General features: G+C 40.3%; 1 protein-coding gene and 1 pseudogene across 2 annotated transcripts in view; one reads left to right on the top strand and one right to left on the bottom strand.

Annotated features, from left to right (window-relative positions):
- The window catches only part of FAT3 (FAT atypical cadherin 3), a 535794-nt gene that overhangs the window by 410525 nt on the left and 110156 nt on the right, over positions 1-15113 (bottom strand). The gene's annotated exons all lie outside the window — the stretch shown is intronic.
- On the top strand, positions 5680-6208 carry LOC102260630 (annotated as a pseudogene).

Genomic DNA, 15113 nt, shown 5'->3' on the forward strand with positions numbered 1-15113 from the left:
TACATTAACTGGGCAAACAAGATTGGAATGGCATCATGGCAGCAGGCATTCACAACTTGAGCTGAATGAATGAGCAGTTAAGTCAGTCAATAACCCTGAGAATCAGTTTCCATATCTGTAAGAATTTAACAAATAAATGTAATAAATGCATTTTATTGAGTATCTTCTCTGTGTCAGATACTATGGGAGAGTCTAGGTCTGCCAGCACTTTCTATTAGATAATGAGCCTTGTAAGAAAACAGTATGCATCTTTCACACATTCATGTACCTCTAGGGATATGATGTGTCTCGTAGTGCCTGGCAGAGAAGAGGTTGTTAATAAACTTGGATGGGAGAAAGGAAGCAAAAAAAGGTAGAGGAAAATATGGGGTGAGAATAAAAGATAAAAGGGATAGGATCCACACCCACACAGATCTCACAGTCTAAAAGACAGCGAGCCACATAAACAAATGTTAGAAAAAAACTTTGTTTAGAAATAACACAAGAAAATAAAAAGTAGAAAAAGAAGTGTTTGAAGGGGAAACGAGGATAAGATTTAGAAAAGAGTTGAGTTACGATGGACACAGACAATTTCCAGACAAATGTACTCCTCCCACACAGTACCCAGAGGTCATTCAAATACTGTACAGTCTGTACACTGTAGTTCACATATTTGTCTAAGCATCAGCATGAGATGGTGGTTATTTTTGCAATATGAGTTTTACCGAATGACATGCCAACACCTTCCAGTTCATTTATTTGGCTGCTCCCAATACTTGGTTGTGCCAGTATGATTCAAAGCACCAAAGAGCATGATGACTTTCCATTTTGGACATGCAGTCATTTTTCTTTCCATTCCCCCACCAACCCCCGATTTATGAGGACAGCTGCTCTTTGTGATTGACTCTGAGACTGCTGGTCAGCTGGAATCTGTTGGCTGACAGCAAAGGCATTATAAATCCAGAAAACCTAGAGGGAACTTTCCCCTCCCACTCTCAGGCTTAGGTAGGCTTCCACCTCTACCAGGGATGTAGCCTAAGCAAGGGAGGCCAACACGGGCTTGAGGAAGGCTCCGGGCACAAAAGGGCAGGACTGGAAGTTCAGGCCTGTCTCCAGATATAAGGGTCAAAGGAGAGGTCGGGGGTTTATACTTGGCTGCCAGGACAGCAAAGGGGAGAGGAATCTGGAGCAGAAATTCAAGCTGATAAGAGAGAATGTGCTTGGGTGGAAAAACTCCAATGGAGATGTAGGCATGGCTATGGTGGCAAGAGGACATCGATGGCCTATAAAAATCAGAGAGACCCGGGTTTAAGTTCAGATTCTGTTTCTTATTTGCTAGGTGACTTTGGGCAATTATTTAATCTCTTTAAGACCTAATTTCCTCAGCTATAAAAAGAGGAAACATGAAAGAACCTGCCTAATAGGGTTGTGGTAAGGATTAGAAGGGAATACTGCACTTTCTCAGCAGAATATCTGGCACGTAGTAAGGACCATAAAGTTACCAACGGCTACCACTATTATTATTCAATCTGTAATATCCACTATAAGGATATTAATTAACAAAAATACATAAGTGAAGATGTCTATTCACTGTAATAATGTTGGAAGTAATAAAAAATGGAAGACAATCCAAATGTTCACTAACAAAATGTATGTCATAGTACATTTCTACTATATTAAAATTAGTGATATATATCTCTGTGTACTGACATGCAGATGTCCAAATGTATAATTAAGTAAAAAAGTAAATATAATTAAGTAAAAAATGGTATTGTTGAACAATACCATTTCACCAAGTAAATAAAATGCATATTTTAAAATCTGTAAAGTAGAAGCATCAAGTTATTAAAATAGTTATCTCTATGGAAGGACATCATTAAAGAAGATGGTAATTTTTTAAATTATATTTTGCATGTTTGTGTGTTTTAACAAATATGTATCCATTTTGTAATAATGTTAACTATTATTTCCAAGTAGCAGGTATTAAGATGGCTGAGCCTTTTCTTAATAGTCTTATTCCCAATAGTCCATTTGCTACCTGGTGTCCACTGGTAACTGGTGTTTTTCCACTTCATCATCAGCAATTTAAATCTCTCTGCTCTGCAATCTCACAATGGAGAGAAATAAAAGGTGCAGTAATTGAAGGGACAGAGCTGCAAGCACAAAGCTCTTATATTGTAGGTGTTGACCCTTTCTTCATTTCATTAGTTAATTTGCTTCTGAGAAATTATTAGAACAAATGAAACATTATAATTTTCCTTGAATAATACCAACGAATCCAAATCTACCTTCAATTAGAAACTCTTCAAAACATTTCTAAACAAAATAAACTGGATTAATGCACAAATACACTGTAATAGATAATATTCTATTTCCTTGAATTTGTTAGTTTCGTATAACCTCAGAGCTTATGCTCTAATTGCTTTATTTTTTTCTTCAAAAAGTACTTTGGAATTAGATTTAGGAAGCGATAATGCAAGGCTAAAAACATCACTAGGATCCTAATATATAATATGAAGAGATAAATATTCCACACACAAAAAAAATACTTCAAAGTATACATAAAAAATTAAATATCATTGCCCAGATACTTTTATTTAGATGAGCAAGGAGTGGAAACAGTAGGATTCCAGCTTAACTGATTAGAACAATTTAGTATTGTCCTTGCAATGCATACTCACAACTCAACAAATGCTGAAATGAAGCTATGATTACATTGACAGTCCAAGTCTTCCTTCCTGATCAACAGTCCGTTTCTCATAAGTGAAGCATTCTAACTCCTAAATTTGCAACAATGTCTTGTCCAGCGGTTCTCAACCTGTGGGTCACGACCCCTTTGGTGGTCGAACGACCCTTTCACAGGGGTTGCCTAAGACCATCTGCATATCAGATATTTACATTACGATTCATAACAGTAGCAACATTACAGTTATGAAGTAGCAACAAAAATAATTTTATGGTTGGGTCACAACATGAAGAACTGTATTTAAAGGGCCAGAAGGTTGAGAACCACTGGACTCTTGTCACTTATAAACATGAATAACAGGAACCTGACAGAGTGGTTTAGTAGCTTTTTTAAGCTTCATTCACACAACAAACATTTGCCAGGAATTCTCCTAATATCTCCTCTTACTGCTTCTTGCATAAAGTCATAATTTCACTTTACATGACTTATTTATTCATATGTTTTGGTTATGCAGCATTCAATGAACATATTTTATTAAAGTCAAAATTGGCCACTGGTCGACTCCCCTTGTGCTATAACTCAGTATTTACTTCTCTTATAGTCACAGTAAAATAAGAATTGCTTCCATTTATATGACTGGAGCTTTTCTGATCTCCCAGGAAAATTATCATGCATCATATAAAGTTACTGAAAGGGAACATATGGAGGATTAGGTACCTTTTGCAGGTAATCTTAGCAGAAACTAGAACATCTGTTTCATGGGCACTTACCAGGAAAGCAGAACATAAAGTTAGTCATTCCTCTTGCCTTTCACCCCTGGGTTGCATTCCCCAAAAATACTCACCATTGCGGTTTGAGCATTGAGAGCCCTTTGATGAAAATGCTTTCCTTAATTCTAGAGCAAAAGTTCTACCGTCAGTTTGCTCCATAACTCAGGGTAGACAGAGACAGTCATCTCCAAAACATATCAACTCCTTGAATTTACTCCATTTGAAATGTGCGTTTCTGGCACTGTTTTAATGGCCCCCTGTCTACCTTATTCTTGAGAGAAGGGTTCCCAACACAGGGTCATAGGAATGGCAGAACACAGGACACTCAACACTGGACAGATGAGAGCAAGAGCAGTTTATTAGTCACAGGCACTCACAATGCAGGAGAGGAGGATAATGCATGTCATGCAGGGTCACAAGGGGGCTGTACTCGGGAACAAAGTGAACAACCAGAGGGAGTGAGAGGCAGGCTTTGTGGTACTAAAGGGGAAAAGTGACCCCTGGCTCTCATTGGATTATGTGATTGCTTTGTTTGAATAATTTTGCAGGCTGGTAGGGATAAGTGGGAACTGTGCCTGGTCCCATTGATAAGGGGGGGGGGTGGCATTTGACCAAGGGATCTTATCTGCAGGACCAGAGTGGGGAGGAAAACTTGCAGTTAAGCCATTCAAGGCCTTCCTGATTTTACCAGATGTTAGGGTAGCACATAATACCGAGCCTTGATTTTAGGCCTTACACTAGTAAATACTCATACATATTGTTCAACAACTGAGTGAATAAATGAATGTGGTGAAAGTGGGAGAATTCTAAAACTTTGAAGTATGCCCTGACCTTGAGCAAGACACTGAACATCTTAGCTGCATGTCAGTCATTGATAAGGTTGGAATTGTAATATCTTTTCTATTGATCTCAAGAGGTTGTTTGAGGGATAAAATCATCAACAAATGTGGACTAGTTCCCCAATCATTCAAAAGGTCTAAAAGGCCCTCCACAGACTACCTGTCACACACCTTAAACCTATCTCCCTCATATTCCGGGCACACGGGCCTTTCAATAGATGGTTCCACAGTCCTTCTTGCATGAACAACAGAGAGTAAGGCATTCTCTTTATGTGCTTTCAGAGCAGCCCGAGTTTCTACTACACAGCAGGTTGAAACTCTTTGTTTGAAGCACATCTTCTGAATGCCTGACACAAAATAAATGCTTAACAAATGTTTGTGGGAGAAATAAATGAATAGAATGTGATCATGTTACCATAGACAGTTCATTGGAACTCAGGCAGCTGGCAGGGTGAGGAGCAGCTGGGGGGCCACTTTAGAGCGGTGGGCAGAGTCAGGGATGCGCAGAGGACTCAGGCACCCCAGAATCCAGGGGTGCTCCACAGACTCCAACCGGCTTTCCCAGATGTGCCTGCGCCATGTCCAATGTGGAATGCAGGCTGAGGGCTGCAGCATCTCCAGACTTCCTGACAGGTCCTGCAGCCCAAGCCCTCCGCAGTGACTCTGATACCCTAGACCAGCGGTTCTCAACCTGTGGGTCGCCAACCTGTGGGTCGCGACCCCTTTGGGGGTCGAACGACCCTTTCACAGGGGTCATCTAAGACCATCGGAAAACACATATATAATTACATATTGTTTTTGTGATTAATCACTATGCTTTAATTATGTTCAATTTGTAACAATGAAAATACATCCTGCATATCAGATATTTACATTACGATTCATAACAGTAGCAAAATTACAGTTATGAAGTAGCAACGAAAATAATTTTATGGTTGGGGGTCACCACAACATGAGGAACTGTATTAAAGGGTCACGGCATTAGGAAGGTTGAGAACCACTGCCCTAGACAGTCAGGGGGCAAGCACCAGGGTGTCTCTTTCATTGACCAGATGTAAGCAGGTTCTTACACCGAGCAGGCCAAAAAGCTAGAAAGATGAATGGACAGAAACCGAGTGCATGCCAAATGCTAGCAATATAATAGAATAAAAAACCACCCCTCTAGTTCCGTCAGAGCAGACATCTTGTGCCTGTGTCATATGCATGAGCCCCATAGGGCCAGGGAGGCACCCAGCTTCCACATGGGGAGGAGGCTGAGGCCGCAGCTCGAGGGAGGCTCAGGCCCCTCAGTGCCTGTGTCTGGCAGAGCCGGTGTGAGAGGAAGAGACAAGCCTTCCCTGCTACCAGGGTAATCAAGAGTTTTGGCCAGACATTTGAGCACACACCGAGATAGTGGGGAGCCAGGCACAAAGCACAGACTATGGCACTGAGAGGGATTAATAAGGAACTTCATGATTTGGCCTGTGACTCTCCAGCACAATGTTCTGCAGGTTTAGCTGGGGATGATGTTTCATTGGCAAGCCACAATTAGGGGACCCAATGACAGCCCATATCAAGGTGCCGTATTCTTTTTGACAATTCATTTTCCTATAGACTACTCCCCTTCAAACCACCTAAGGTTGAATTTAGAAGAATTTATCATCCAAATATTAACAGTAATGGCAGCATTTGTCTTGATATCCTAAGATCACAGTGGTCTCCTGCATTAACTATTTCTAAAGTTCTTTTGTTCATTTGTTCACAGCTATGTGATCCAAACCCAGGTGACCCTCGCACCCCTCCCCCCTAGTGTCAGAGATTGCATGGATCTATAAAACAGACAGAAGAAAGTACAACAGAATATCTCGGGAATGGACTCAGAAGTATGCCATGTGATGCTACCTTAAAGTCAGAATAACCTGCATTATAGCTGGAATAAACTTTAAATTACTGTTCCTTTTTTGATTTTCTTATCCGGCTGCTCCCCTATCAGACCTCATCTTTTTTAATTTTATTTTTTGTTTACCTCCCTCCATTCATTCACATGCTCATCTGAGAAGACTTAAGTTCTTCCAGCTTTGGACAATAACTGCTTTTAGAAACTGTAAAGTAGTTACAAGAGGACAGTTGCCCAAGATTCAGAATTTTTAAAAAACAGGGCATGAATATTTTGTGGCCAGTATCTTCACTCTAATTTGGTTATGAGATACCTGCAGTATAGCTGGAATAAACTTTAAATTACTGTTCCTTTTTTAATTTCCTTAAAAAAACATAAAAAAAAAACAAAAAAGAACCGCTACCCCTTCCTTATTCCTATAAGAACCCTGGGCATAAGCAGGAAGCAGGATGGTCTCTGAGAGAGGAGGCCACTATCCTCCCAGGTCGGGGCACCTAAATAAAGTTCTTTCACTTTGCATCAGAACTTGTCTCATGAGTTTGGCTTTTCTTGTGGCAGCCAGCTGAACCTGCGTTTTGGTTACAATAATATCAATACAAGCATACTTAGAAGTTCTAAGCACTCCACACAATTAAAAGGGCAAAATTATTACGACTTTTGCCTCCCCATTCAATTGTGAGGAAAGCCCTCTCTACCCTCCTCCATGCTGCCTCCCTTGTCCAAGCCATACAGTTGCTGTGGTATCTGTCTTGCAGAGTGAGAAGTTTTGATCTCAGCTAGTAGATCATAAAGCTCAATCCTCTCTTTTGCTGTCCCAGAGCTGGGTTCTATCAGAACAGACATAGAAATCCCCCACACAGCAAGAGGTAAATTTTCATCATTCTTTTACAATAAAAAAGGAATTTAGACAACCAGAAAAGTCTAAAAAACACTAGTTCCTCAGTGTTTTATAATTTTCTGAGTACAGGTGTGTTACATCCTTGGTTAAATATATTTTTAGGTATTTTATTGAAGAAGATACCAATAAGGGGAAGTGTATACCGTGTTCATGGATAGGAAGAATTAACATCATTAAAATGTCCATACTGCTCAAAGCAATCTTCAGATTCAATGCATTTCCTATCAAGACACCAATGGAATGTTTCACAGGAGGTCATATTAATCAAAGCTTCATGGTACTAGCATATAAACTGACATATAGATCATTGGAACAGAATAGAGAGCCCAGAAATAAACCCAAGCCTTTATCATTGACTCATATTTGACAATGGAGGCAAAACATACAATGTGGTAAAGACAGACTATTCAATAAATGGTGTTGGGAAAACTGGACAGATACATGCAAAAAAAAAGAAAGAAACTAGACTACCTTTTTACACCGCACACAAGAATAAACTCAAAATGTACTAAAAACTTAAATGTTAGACTCACTACCATAAAAATCCTAGAAGAAAACATAGGCAGTGAAATCTCAGAGATTTCTTATAGCAATGTTTTTTTCTGATATATCTCATTGAGCAAGGGAAACAAAAGGAAAAATAAACGAATGGGAATACATCAAACTAAAAAGAGCTTGCACAGCAAAGGAAAACATCAACAAAATGAAAAGACAATTCACTGAATGGGAGAACATATTTGCCAGTGATACATCTGATAAGGGGTTAATATTCAAAATTTATAAAGAGCTTATAAAACTCAACACCAGGAAAACAAACAATCCAATTAAAAAATGGGCAAAGGACCTGAACAGACCCTTTTCCAAAGAGGATAATTCCAAATGGCTAATAGACATATGAAAAGACGCTCAATGTCACCACTAATCATCAGAGAGGTGCAGGTCAAGGCACAGCCTGCGCCTTGCCCAGGTCCACCCAGTATGAGCTAAAGAGCGATCTGCAGATAGCTGCTACTTGTGCTTGGCTTGGAGGTGCCCAAGAAAGGCCCCCGCTGAGAACAAGTGAGTTCGTGGGCGGGTCTTTTAAGAGGAATGGCTGGGGCTCCAATAGCCCTCCCTCTCACTCAGCTACAGTCCTTGCTGGTTTTCCCAGCCACAATTTATGGGACTTTTGTTAATGGCAGCATTTGTCTTGATATTCTAAGATCACAGTGGTCTCCTGCATTAACTATTTCTAAAGTTCTTTTATTCATTTGTTCACAGCTATGTGATCCAAACCCAGGTGACCCTCACACCCCCCACCCCTAGTGTCAGAGATTGCATGGATCTATAAAACAGACAGAAGAAAGTACAACAAAATATCTCGGGAATGGACTCAGCCTGGCAATGGAATCCTAGGCTGGGGGCTGGTGTGGGGGTTGGACCCCTGACTGCTCAAGGGGGACCTTCATAGCTTAGATATCCCTCTCAATTTTTCACCTCCACATGTAGGTATGTGAGGCACCAGTCCATTCCACACCGCTGAGCCTCCTACCAGTCTCAGCGTGGCTTCTTCTGTATAACTTTAGTTACAGATTTCTGTTCAGCTACACTGCGGGTGGTTCTGAATGACGGTTGTTCTGTAATTTAGTTGTAATTTTAATGTGGCTGTCGGAAGAAGGGAGTACTACATTTACATATGCCAGAATCTTGACTGGAACGGGGAAGCAATTTTTTAAAAAGATATGGAGAAAAAAAAAATAAGAATCCAGTATGTCTATTCTGGGTGACTGGGAAATGATGTTTTTAGAATCAAAACTAGATGAAGCCAGAGAGTTATGGTGATGAATGCAGTCACCACATCAAGAGGTTTTCTTTGAAATATGCATCTTGAATACTGAAATTAGTATTTTCTAGGACTAGGAAAACATTTTGTTTTGAAAATGTTTGCCTGGCCTCACATAGCCTATTGCTAGCTACCTTAAATAACTTTCCTACACAGTAATTTTCCCCAAGGACACTTTAGAAATGTAATGTGCCTTGCTGGCTTACTCACAGATGTACAAGGCCTTCTGACTTCTACACTGAAGGCTATTACCATGGACAGTATTACTGACTTCTAAGGAGCCCCGTTGTTTCCCAGACCCAAGCCATGCTGCCATTTTGACAGACCTCCCAGAGCATGCTGTTGTAAGTTACCCAAGGTCAAGGCTGATTATGGCTTGCATGCCCTGAGCTGTCTATCTGATCTCATGTTCTAACAGAGACATAGAAAAATTCCATAACCTTGAACAAATTTAACCCTATACATTGAGTGGGCATCTGCTCTGGGTTCAGACACCAGCTGTGTTAAGTGTACGAGCTCCAACGATGAATAATACATTTTCTACCTTCAGGAAGCTCACAGCCAAGCCTGAACATAAGACAAATACTAAGTATTCTAACACACATTAAGTACTAGAGGAGATGTAGATATAAAGGGTGAGAGAGATGCTGATATTCAGTGAGATAATAAACAAGATTAGGGAAAGAACACCACAGGAGAACATTTGAAGTATAGACATGTCTATAAGAACAAGGCTTTACAAAAGGATAGGTACAAGAATTACCCAGAAGAGGGAAGGGGCACACTCAATTTGGGGGATTAGGTTACATACCTCGTTTTGTATCTATTTATTCAATTCCCTAAACTAGGAGCCTGACAGTTTGTATTTTTAGAATGCTGCATTTGCAACCTACGTAAGCATGGGGCTGTGGACAAAAATACACTTCACATCAGAAACCCCCAAATAGTGAAATCTACATTGTCATCTGATATAAAGAACAAATAGTCTCAGGTTACCACAGACACCCCCACTCTCTTCTGTGGGAAAGTATTTTAAATAAAGACGTCAGTCTCATTTGAAAATAATAAATGAAAGAGCAATTATGGTCCCTCTGGATTCACTAATAAAGTTCATCAATGAACTTTCACCATCAGGTATTCAGAAACCAAAAAGGTGGCATATGGAGGAATTTTCAATGCAATTAAAGCACACCATTTACATTTTATATTACCACCTTTGCCTGCTGGTAGTCTGAACAGAATTAAATAACTGGTTACACAAAACTAGGCCTCACATGGTGGTCAAGGTAGCAGAAGAAATAAACAAGTAGAGGAGAAAGTCATAGCAAAATATACTTGATACGAGCAATTTCCTACAATTTTCTAGAACACATTTAATTCATTTTTAGCCCTTTTGAATCACTTTCTTCAACCTGATCCTCCAATGCAGTGTACTCATACCTGGATCATTTTAGTAAATGTCATTTTGCTTCCTTTTTCCACCTGTGTTTTCCACCATGCCAAGCTCTTCAGGTGTCCTATTATTTAAAGCTCATGGGCTCCATTAGGGCAGTTGTTAGCTTTACATTCTCCCAGGGCTCACTACTTATTGTGCTTTGATAGTGTTAGTGCACATAAATGTCTTTTATGCTGGCCTGGCCAGTGTGGCTCAGTTGGTTGAGTGATATCCCATGCACTGGAGGGTTGCCAGTTCAATTCCTTGTCAGCGCACATTCTCAGGTTGCAGGTTTAATCCCCAGTAGGGATATGTATAGGAGGCAACCCATCCCCCACCCCTCTCTTCCTTTCTCTCTCTCCTCTCTCTCTCTCTCTCTCTTTCTCTCTCTCTCTCTCTCTCTCTCTCTCTCTCTCCCTCCCTTTCTTCTTCCCTCCCTCCTTCTCTCCCTCCCTCCCTCCCACTACATACATGTGAACTGCTAAATCATTTGCTCTCCACTTTCTTCAGCATCTCATGTTATTTTCTGGTTTTGTGCATTTCTGCATGCATATATGTACAGACTGTGTGGTGTGTGTGCTGCTCTGCTGAAAAGTCCCATAAAATTCCAAACCCTCTTTGTACCTCCACAGTAACACCATAGCCTATGGAGGACAGAAGCAAACTTGACTTTGATGTAATTTTTTTATGACCCAAACACACTTATTAGATGGCTTCTATGAATAGTGTTAAAACTGGATTACACAAATGAGAGATATCATCAATTGAACATTTCCAACTGGTCAGCTTGATTTCAGCTGACCTTGTCAGGGGGTTTCAACAAAAAGATGGTGATCTAGCCAAAGCCAAAACATGGTAAAGCAAGCATGTCAAACTTGTGGCCCACAACGAATATTTTTGCGGCCCAGCCAATATAATGGTATATAAGAAACGTTTTAATAAAAACTTTGTAACTTAATTTTTACAATATCCTGTTACACATAATTATTAATAACAAATTACAACGTTGGCTAATGACTGATTACTATAATCGTGTTGCATTCATTTCCCTTATGTGTCTTATGTGCAGGCTCACCATTTCTCTCCACTAATACTAGCAGCAAATATTTTAGCAGCAGATTGCCACATCATTAGTCTTGTACTAACTTGTTTGGTGTGCGCAACAGGAAATGTTTCGCTTTCAGAAAACAAGAAAAATAGGTTTATTTGCATTGTGCTTACTAATTTGTGCAGTTATTCAGTGTCTGGTAAGTTAATGGTCAAGAAAAATACTAATTTTTATTAAAATGTTCTATTATTTTATGTTAACAATTACTCACTTATTTCAGCCTTTTGTATTCAGCATGCCTTTATTGAAATAAACCCACATTTCTATGAAAATTGAAGGTTTTGTTTTTTTGTGGCCACATAATCTTAAACCTTGTTTATTTGGCCCATATTAGCCTTTGAGTTTGACATGCTTGAGTTAAAGGCTACCCTCTTGACATGTGTCTTCTTTTCAGTGTTTTATAGACACCTCTTTACTGCACACTCACCCCATTCTGAAATCCTGTCCAATCCCCATATATGCTCACAAACACTTACATACACACTCACACTAACTCATTGCTGGTCGGACTGGTGCTTCCATTAGGCATGTGAACTGTGAAAGGGAGTCAATCTCTTGCTTGGGTTATCTCATAAACCACTTAACCTTTCTCCTTTGCTCTATATTAACCTTTGGTCTTTAGTTTCTTCCTTCTCACTTGATTTCATGACCTGCTCCTCTCAATAAAGCCTTTTCATTAAGATTTGTATAGAGGTGACTCCCTAAAAATAAATTTATATTTGACTATGATGATTCTACTCTTTTAAAATTTTGGAATATTCCCCTACATTTTGTTCTGCTAAGGGATTTTTGGTTCATTTCTTTGTTTTGCCTTCCACCGATCAACAAATAATGTTAGCATTTTGTAAAGTTAGGACTGAAAACTTATACCCATAAGAGTGAGAATTGTAAGATTTGTGTTTTTGAGGGGCGGGGATGGGGGGATAGGCATATAACCAGCTTTTCACATGTATATGTAGGTCCTTTCTGAACTGTTCACCTTCCCCCTGACCCTGGGCTCCCCACAATGAATAACAACAGTGTAGAGCAACATCCTAGGGTATGTCCATGTCTTTTCTTCACCAGTGACCCAAGGACAAAACACAGACAGCCTGAACAAAAGAGCCAGCACAGTGCTACTGATCTGTGGAGTTCTCTGCCAGAGGATGAGCAAAATGACTTGAAAACAGTCACTAAAAATAGCATAATAAAAAAATGCAGATAATCTCAGAATCTCTGAAGAGACAGGAGAACTACGGAAGAGTGGTATCACCAAAACTACAGGAGACACAATCTCCACATTCCACAACCTTGTCATGAAAATGGGAGACATACATGAACAAAAATAACCTTTAATCAAGACCCACGGTGATAAAAACACCCATCCACATCAAGCAGGATATGGAGAATGGAATCACCTAAGACCAGTAAACACCAAGGAAAGGCAATATTCTCCTTTGGCCTTCCCCATGCAGTTCATCACAATAACATCACTGCTTGTATTTTTCTAAATAGAGCAGACAGTAAGTAGAATTGGTGAGGGATGACAGACTATAAAGATAGCAAAACACATGCTTTGGCATCTTCAGTCTTTTCCCCACCTTCCAGCTTTTTAACTCGCTCTTGTCACCAGCCTAGAAGTAATGTAGTATCAGTCTTTACCTTGGCACTATTTAAATGGAAAGAAACACTATCTCTTCCCTTGGTCACTCATACTCAAACTTCAGGCTTTGCTTTGATTTCTGTCTCTGAAGGCTCCTAGTTTATAATTGTCATCCTGTTGTGGGATCCCAGTCTCCTCTTCTCACTGAGACCGTCATCACCCTCTGGCTCATTGTCTCAGGCCTCTTTCCCCTGCCACACTGCACCTTAAGAACCTGGAGGGCCGCGATGACATCTATCGGATCCATCCCTCTTATTCCCAACACATAGAACACATTCAATACATGAATTCTTACCAATGGAGGTAGATTCTGTGCCAACCCTATCATTCCCAAGCCCATAATTCAAATGGCTGTAGTGGCTCAAGGTTTTATAGGAGTTAATCTACTCTTCATGCTATTTTGGGGGAATATATTTGTATATCTCCTTTTCTGTATCTCTTCCTGGTAATAGATTTCCAATAGAGAAACGTTTCATTGGCACAACCACTCCTCACTAGCAAAGAAGTTACTATAGCCTATTAGCAGGCCTAGGAGATCCCCATTATGCAAAATGGGAACTTGTGTTGGGAACAAGCACAGGAGTGAGCCTCCTGCAAGGTTCATAAGAGACCATTGGGACAGTCAAGAAAAACTCTCATCCTGAAGAAAAAACAAGGCTGCTCATTTATCTTTTGACCATTCAAAGTTCCTTTCTCCAGGTCAATTTCACTTTATCTAACGACAAGACATCCATGCAATGTTTGTGATTACCAGCCCTATGAGCACAGCACGCTGGCAACAGATTGTCCTGACCACAGGCTTAAGTAACAGTGGACCCCAACATTCCCATGGGAGCGAGGAGGTCACTTAGTGAGTAGTATTTCTACACATAAGGCCCACGAAGAACTCTAATCATTCCGGACTAGGACTGAAGGAATGGCATTTTGTTTTATCGGTGGGGAAAAAAAAAGCATTCCGAGTTTCCTGCCAGTCCCTATGTTCCCACGGTGTTTTCTCTGTGAGAGGACTTGCTGACCCAAGTCCGCTTATTTCCGGTATGAGACATAACACTCATGATTACCGGGACCCCAGCTTTAGAAATTAAAATTTAACGTCAATGCAAACCTGAAGACAGCAAATGTCTCAGAAACCCTTGGAGAGAGTCACCATGTTTTTCACAGGGATAAGTCCTAAAATGCCATTTATTTCTCTCTGTATTGATACCAAAGACGAAATAATCAAAGATGTGCTTACTAAATTTGCAGGTGACGTTAAATTGGCAGGTGTTCCAATACTATAAATAAATGGATATAATTTCAATTTCAAAATTGTAAGGAAAAATTAAATGAAAAAGATAGACAGACGGAGTGAAAATATAACAAGACAGTGGCTGACATTCATATTCATCCTCTCTCTCTCCCCCCCCTCGTGTGGGGGGAGGGCTGCATGTCGTCCTCATTCTCCCATACAGACAGAGATTATTTCTAACTCCAATTAAGTTCACAAACATTTACTGAGTACCTGTGCTAGCACTGTGCCAATTAAGTATATAAACGTGAAGAACATAGTCTGGCTGTAAGAAGCTTATAAGCCTAATTAGGGAGATAGATACACACACTAAGAGCCGCAGTGAGGGCCAACATGTGCAGATATCGATATGCACAGGGACTCAGGGGCCCACGGGAGAGACTGAGAAACTCAGGGAAGATTTTCCGCAGGAATTTACATGTACGCTAAGTCTTAAAGGAAAGTCAGGTTTGTCAAGCAAATGAAGGATAAGAAAATTCTAAAAATGCATAAGAACAACCTAGAAGTCAAAGGTGGATGGAAGAACAAGCGGCCTTCTAAGAACCACAGTTTGGCCTGTGGAGTGTGGGAACTGGGAAGAAAAGTGGGAGAGCTTAGATGATGAGCCCTCAAATGCTCAGCTAAGGAGCTAAACATCATCTAGCATCTTCGGAAAGGCTTAACAGCAGTGGCATTGGCCATGGTGTAGAAGAACTTTACAATGACCCCTCTGGCCAGCTGAACAAAAAGACTCCTCTGGCCAGTGGACAAAGGGAAGCAAACTGGGGTTG

Source organism: Myotis brandtii, unplaced genomic scaffold (genome assembly GCF_000412655.1).
Source record: "Myotis brandtii unplaced genomic scaffold, ASM41265v1 scaffold302, whole genome shotgun sequence".
Classification (NCBI taxonomy): domain Eukaryota; kingdom Metazoa; phylum Chordata; class Mammalia; order Chiroptera; family Vespertilionidae; genus Myotis; species Myotis brandtii.